Source organism: Populus nigra, chromosome 1, assembly GCF_951802175.1.
Source record: "Populus nigra chromosome 1, ddPopNigr1.1, whole genome shotgun sequence".
Taxonomy (NCBI): domain Eukaryota; kingdom Viridiplantae; phylum Streptophyta; class Magnoliopsida; order Malpighiales; family Salicaceae; genus Populus; species Populus nigra.
In genome coordinates, this window is record NC_084852.1 from 3,061,436 (window position 1) to 3,069,414 (window position 7,979).

General features: G+C 36.6%; 1 pseudogene; it reads right to left on the reverse strand.

Annotated features, from left to right (window-relative positions):
• Positions 1 to 2,085: 2,085 nt before the first annotated feature.
• On the reverse strand, positions 2,086 to 7,670 carry LOC133705350 (uncharacterized; annotated as a pseudogene).
• Positions 7,671 to 7,979: the final 309 nt, after the last annotated feature.

Genomic DNA, 7,979 nt, shown 5'->3' on the forward strand with positions numbered 1-7,979 from the left:
ACCAACAGCCTCCAGCGACACCCATCTTCAAGTCCCACTTCTCTCCTCATCTGTTTTGGCCTTCTCCCACAAACCCATGGTTCCCCATTTCCTCTGTTTCTCTCCCAAACCAGCAGTCGTCCCCATCTCCTTCCCCAGAGACCGCCCACTGCACTTCCTCATCTCCCTTTCCCGATCTCGATCTCCTTCATCGCCAATTGGCCAGCTCACCTAGACCAAATTTCAGCCTCCAATAAGCAGAGGCCAAAGAAACAGCCCGAATCCAGTACCGCCGCCGCCCAATCGCAGGAGCTGCCACCAGGAGAAGAAGGAGAGAACAACAAACTGAGAAGAAGAAAGAAGACAGAAGTTAACAGATCTAAAAAGGAAAAAATACAAGAACAATCTGGATAGAAATGGATTAAAATCAACTGCCTGCGTTTTCTTTTTTTCTTGTTGCAGGTCACCGCCGGCGAGGAAGGGAAGAAGGGGTGAAGCCAAATCAGGTCCACCCTGTCCCTTGCTTTTTTTCTTACGGCAGCGCATGGAGGAGACGCGCCGCCACTATTCCTGCAGTCCAGATGGCCTCCCCTGCAATTCCTGGATTTTCGAGGGTCTGTTTTTGTAATTTTTACATGCTGGAATATGGATTTAAATTACTGTTAGTGGTTTTGTTTAATTTCTGTATTTGTTTAACATGTAATTATATATGGGTGTATGAGAAAAAATATAATAAAAAGGGATGTGTGCGTGTTTGTACCTTTTTATGTTATTAAATTATAAAATTAAAAAAGATTAAAAAAAATTTATTTAATGTTTTAATTTGTATATGGTCAAGTATCTGAAGGACAAATAAAATCATGTTGTATATTCCGTGAAAATGTAAGAACACGTTTCTACATATATTCTAGGATTTAATAGCTGATTTATTAAAGCCTTAAGAATTTGACTAATATGTTTAATTACGATTAACTATGATGTGTGTTTTACAAAGAAAATAAAAAAAAAGTTTTCTTGTGTGTTGCATACGGCCAATACCCTAACATATTTTGAATTTTCTCTTAGCTAGTACCTGACCAAGATGATTTGCTGCTTCTAAAAAAGCTATTTCCTTCCCAGGACTGGATCCACCGAAAACACAAATATTTTTTATGTGATAACTTGAGGAACCTGCCATTTCTACACGCTTCTATATCTGTCTAATGTAAGGGATGAGTAGAAATGAGGGGAAGGAAGAGAAGATTTTATAGATGAGAAATTGAAGATGCAATCATACCACCTATATGTAGGCCAGCTGGAGTCTCACACTCTCTCTCTTTATTTATTTATTTATTTTGAAAAAGCATGTGTATGTACAGGTAGTTGTGATTGTGGCTCACATCTTCCCTTGGTTTTACGTCCAAGAACGGCTTAAACGCCCTCTATGGGTCGGGGATAGGCTTCCCATCCAGTTTTCTTAAAAACTGGCAAACAGGGTCTTTTTTAGTCAGATTCCCAAGACTAAGTCTATCATGTTCTTTATGAAAATGGGGCCATAAATCATGAATTGCACGATGCACATCTCCACTAGGATGCGTCTCAAGGGTCAACAAAAGATTATCTAAAGACCCCTTACTCAGGCCATCCTTAATGAATTGTATTTTATCTTCACGGTTTATAGATACCATTCCTAAAGAACGACATGTTGCATTACAAGTCCATCTGGCACATCGGTGACAGACTTTCAGTCGTTTTGCACGACGTTTCTTTGCAAAAGTGCTTTTACCTGTTCCAGGCATGTGTGAAATGAAAGAATTGGAGGACTCACCTGATAATCGGACCTTTGCTTCAATCAGCCAGCGAATATCTTCAGGAATTCCATGATTCATTAACAACTTCAATCTTGCACACCTAGCACGGTAAATTTTTGTAATCGCATTCTGAGGCAGAGCGGGAAAGTACTTTTTCAATTTTTCAAGAATGGTGTCCATTTTGAAATGAGAATTGGAGAAGAGATGCAAAGAAGAGAGAAAGAGTAAAGAATTGCACAAATATAGACAGATATCAGTTATTATGGGAAACTGAAAGAACCGACTTAAGTCACGGAGTACCGTTATCCGCCTTTTGACCGGGGTGAGAGAAACTAGCAAAATGAAACACAAAACAATGTGAGAAAACTAATCAATCTTTATATACAGGATCACTCAATTCAATCGAGTCATTTTCAACTGAAAAATTATCAAAGTAAACTTTCAAACGATGTCCATTTACCTTGAAAACATTGCCATTCTTTGGATTCTCGATATCACAGGCCCCATATGGATACACATGTTTCACAATGAAAGGACCACTCCATCTTGATCTTAGTTTTCCAGGAAATAAATGGAGTCGAGAATTATAAAGCAAGACTTTTTGACCAACATTGAATGTTTTTCTCAATATTTTCTTGTCATGAAACTCTTTGATTCTTGCTTTATGAATTCTTGAATTTTCATATGCATCATTTCTTATTTCCTCAAGCTCATTTATTTGTAATTTTCGCAGTTGACCAGCATCATCAAGGTTTGAATTAAAAGCTTTAATAGCCCAATAAGCTTTATGTTCAAGTTCCACAGGCAAGTGACAAGGTTTTCCATAGACTAGTCTATAAGGTGACATACCTAATGATGTTTTATAAGCAGTTCGATAAGCCCAAAGTGCATCATTAAGTCTTAAAGACCAGTCTTTCCTATTAGGGTTCACTGTTTTCTCCAAGATTTGTTTGATCTCCCTATTAGCAAGCTCTACCTACCCACTGGTCTGAGGGTGATAAGGGGTGGCAACTTTGTGAGTGATTCCATATTTTTTCATTAAAGACTCAAATGGCTTGTTGCAGAAATGTGTTCCACCATCACTTATCATGGCTCGAGGGATTCCAAATCGACTCAAAATATTTTCTTTCAAGAATTTTATCACTGTTTTGTGATCATTGTTTCGACTTGGAATTGCCTCTATCCATTTTGAAACATAATCTACTGCGACTAATATGTACACGAAACCAAATGATGAAGGAAATGGACCCATGAAATCTATACCCCAACAGTCAAAGATCTCAATGACAAGAATAGGATTTAAAGGCATCATGTGACGTTTTGAAATAGATCCCAACTTTTGACAATTTTCACAAATCTTACAGAATGCATGTGAGTCCTTGAACATGGTGGGCCAGTAAAATCCGCATTGTAAGATTTTTGCAGTTGTCTTTCTTGATGAGAAATGGCCCCCACATGCCTCAGAATGACAAAATTTAATGACACTACTTACCTCATTGTCAGGAATGCATCTTCGAAATATTTGATCAGGACAATATTTGAATAAATAAGGGTCATCCCAATAAAAGTTCTTTACTTCGTTCAAGAACTTTCTTTTGTCTTGGGTACTCCAATGAGCTGGCAATTGTCCTGAAACAAGAAAATTAACAATATTAGCAAACCAAGGCATCGTAGAGACAGAAAATAAAGATTCATCAGGAAAGTAGTCATCGATTGGTGTGATGTCAGATTTTGAATCTGTTGTCAATCTTGACAAATGATCGGCGACAACATTTTCGGTGCCTTTCTTGTCTTTGATTGTGATATCAAATTCTTGAAGTAACAAAATCCACCGAACCAATCTAGCCTTAGAATCTTTCTTAGAAAGAAGATATTTCAATGCTGCATGATCACTGTAAACAACAACAGGTGAGCCAACAAGATAAGACCTGAATTTTTCACATGCAAATACTACTGCAAGTAATTCTTTTTCAGTAGTGGTGTAATTCATTTGAGCACTATTTAAAGTTTTACTTGCATAGTAAATCACATAAGGTTTCTTATCTTTTCTTTGTCCCAAGACAGCACCCACGGCATAATCACTAGCGTCACACATTATTTCAAAAGGTAAAGACCAATCAGGAGGTTGAATGATAGGAGCAGAAGTAAGCAAGTTTTTAAGTTTAACAAAGGCTTCTTCACAATGTTCAGTCCATTCAAAAATATTATCCTTTGTTAGAAGGTTGCTCAAGGGCTTAGTTATTACACTAAAATCTTTGATGAACCTTCTATAAAAACCAGCATGTCCTAAGAATGATCTAACATCTTTAATGGATTTTGGTGTTGGCAAGTTAGCAATTAACTCGATTTTAGATTTGTCAACCTCAATTCCTTTTGATGAAACAATGTGACCAAGTACAATGCCGTTTGTTACCATAAAGTGACATTTTTCCCAATTCAGTACAAGATTCTTCTCTTCACATCTGCTCAAAACCTTTTCTAAGTTAGTCAAACAATCATCAAATGAATCACCAAAAACAGAAAAATCATCCATAAAAATCTCAAGAAAACGTTCAACCATATCACTAAATATACTAAGCATGCATCTTTGAAACGTGGCAGGTGCATTACATAATCCAAAAGGCATCCTTCGATATGCAAAAGTGCCAAATGGACATGTGAAAGTAGTTTTCTCTTGATCTTCCAATGCAATTTCAATTTGGTTATAACCTGAATAGCCATCTAGGAAACAATAAAATTCATGACCTGCAACTCTTTCTAGGATTTGATCCATGAAAGGTAAGGGAAAATGATCTTTTCTAGTCATTGAATTAAGTTTCCTATAATCAATGCACATGCGCCAACCAGTAATAGTCCTAGTTGGAATTAACTCATTTTTTTCATTTGTTATCACAGTGACTCCAGACTTCTTAGGTACCACTTGAGTAGGACTTACCCATTTGCTGTCAGAAATAGGATAAATGATTCCATTATCTAGAAGCTTAATGACTTCATTTTTCACTACTTCTTTCATATTAGGATTAAGCCTTCGTTGCATTTCTCTAGAGGGTTTAGCATTTTCCTCCAAATAAATCCTGTGAGTGCAAATCAAAGGACTAATTCCTTTTATGTCAGCTATGGTCCATCCTAATGCATTTTTATGCATTTTCAGAGTTTGTAATAACTTACCTTCTTGCTGTGCATTAAGTTTGGAAGAGATTATTACCGGAAAGTTTCATTTTCTCCCAAAAATGAGTATTTGAGATTGAGGGGTAACGACTTCAAATCAGGTTTTGGTGGTTGAACACTTGAAGGTATTGGCTCAATTGATCGTGGCGGCAATTCCTCAATTTGTGGTCTCCAATTACTTGCCTTTGATTCTTCCTGAAAATAGACCATTTGCAAATCATCAGATTCATCAATCTCAATTTCATTGGAAGTGGTTTGAAATTGATCATGAACTAATTTTTCAGTAAAGTCCACTTCCTGTAAATCATTATCATCTCCAGGTTGCTTGCAAATGTTGAAAATATTCATCTCCAATGTCATGTTTCCAAAAGATAGCTTCGTCAGTCCATTCCTACAATTAATCAATGCATTAGAAGTTGCAAGAAATGGACGTCCTAAAATAACAGGAAATGAATTGCATGCTTCAACAGGTTGTGTGTCCAAGACAATAAAATCCACATGATATATGAATTTATCGACTTGTACTAACACATCTTCAACTATTCCTCTAGGCACTTTTACAGATCTATCGGCAAGTAAAAGAGTCACAGAAGTTGGTTTTAACTCACCTAGATTGAGACTTTGAAAAACTGAATATGGAAGTAAATTCACACTAGCTCCAAGATCAAGTAAGGCTCTTTCAATTTTATGTTCTCCAATAAAGCAAGAAATTGTAGGACAACCAGGGTCTTTATATTTCAAAGCATTATTGTTCTGAAGAATGGCACTTACTTGTTCGGCTAAAAAGGCTTTCTTTTTCACATTCAGTTTTCTCTTCACAGTGCACAGATCTTTCAAAAATTTAGCATAAGAAGGAACTTGCTTAATAGCATCCAACAAAGGTATATTGATCCTTACCTGTTTGAAAGTTTCAAAGATTTCAGAGTTGTGATTGACTTTCCTTTGTTTAGTCATGGCATGAGGAAATGGAAGTGCTGGCGGAGAATCAGTCTTTTCTTTGCAATGATCAGATTCAACCCCTTCCTTACCCTCAGAGATTGATTCATCATCATTCTCACAAGGTTCAAGAATGGGTTTTTCAATAACCTTACCACTACGAAGAGTGATGACTGATTTTACGTGATCCATGTGTTGGCTTCCCGAACTACTTGCATTCACATTGTATTGCCCCTTTGGATTTTGTTGTGGTTGAGATGGAAACTTACCTTTCTCTTGGAAACTGAGAGCAGATGTCAATTTTGCAAGAGTATCTTTAAAATCTGTCATGCTTTGAGCAAGTTGAGTGTTAATTGCCTCTTGCTTTTCCATAAATGCATGCAATGTTTCCTCAAGATTTCTTCTAGGAGGGGGAGCATAAGGAGGTGCATATCCATGAGAATTTTGGAAATTATGATGTGCTTGAAACGGTGGCTGTGAAGTTTGAGCATTATTGTTCTCACTCTTCCAACTGAAATTTGGATGATTTCTCCAACCAGGGTTATATGTTTGCGAATATGGGTTATGGTTGGGCCTTTGAAAACTGTTTAATGCATGGGCTTGTTCATGGAGACATTCTTTAAAAGAAGGCAAGGTTGGACAGTCATTGGTTGAATGTTCGTTGGTTTCACAGATTTGACATGCAATGTCTTGAACAGATTTTAATTGACCACTCTTTTTTAATTCTAGTGCCTCAACCTTTCTAGCTAAAGATGCAAACTTGGCTTGGAGGTCATGATCTTCCCTAAGGTTGTACATACCTCCACTAGATGTATGAGGTTGGGTTTTACTTGGTGCCTCATAAGTACCTGTGGTGTCCCAATTTTGCGCATTTTCAGCTAGCAAGTCTAGGTATTCCATTGCTTCATTAGGGTCTTTATCCTCAAAAGTTCCATTGCACATCAATTCAACCATTTGCCTATCTCTAGGAGTTAACCCTTCATAAAAATGTGAAACTAATCTCCATGTTTCAAAACCATGATGGGGGCAAGTATTAAGTAAGTCTCGATACCTATCCCAACATTGATAAAATGTTTCTCCTGGTTTTTGAGAGAAAGTAATGATTTGTCTTTTGAAAGAGTTTGTTCTGTGGGATGGAAAAAACTTCTTTAAAAATTGTTGTTGCATATCATCCCAAGCAGGAATGGATCCAGGTCTCAAATTTTGTAGCCATGTTTTAGCTTTATCTTTTAATGAAAAAGGAAAAAGCTTCAATCTAATGGTGTTCATGCTACAATTTGAGTCATTATATGTGTTGCAAACCTCCTCAAATTCCCTTAAATGCAAGTATGGATTTTCTAAATCTAAGCCATGAAAAGATGGTAAAAGTTGAATAATGCCTGTCTTAAAATTAAAATGAGATGCATCAGGAGGAAAAACTATGCATGAGGGTGCACTTGTTCTTGTGGGATTCATGTGATCTCTAAGAGTTCTAACCCGAATATTCTCATTATTCTCATTATGAAGCGATTGGTTATCTTCTTCAGCCATATTTTCTGAAAATGATGAGGATACCCTACAAAGTCTACCACTTAATGTACGTGACCACACTCTCATGCACGTGTAGGAGAATAAAATGAAGAAGAAAATAAAAGAAAGAGAAACAAAACAAAAGAAACAAAGTTAGATACAAGAAAAGAGAAAAGAGAAAAGAGAAAATAAAATAAATACTATAATTTGTACAAGAATTTACCTCCCCGGCAACGGCGCCAAAAACTTGACACGACCAAAAGATTGATGTCTTCTCCCAAGTGCAGGAGTGTCGAAGTAATAAATAACCCGGCAAGACCGGGGTCGAACCACAGGGAGGTTAATTGTATAAATTATAGATAACAATAATACAAAAGTAACAATAACAACAACAATAACAACAACAACAACAATAATAATAATAGTGTTAATAATAATAGTGAAGAAGAAGAGGAAGAAGTCGATGAGAACTTTGAGATGGAAGATTAACGTAAGAATTAAACAATGATAACAACAAATGTCAAGGTTAGAGGATCCACTAATGGTATTTCAAACAAGTATAGTATAAACCCTTATTATTCAATTGGAAACCACACA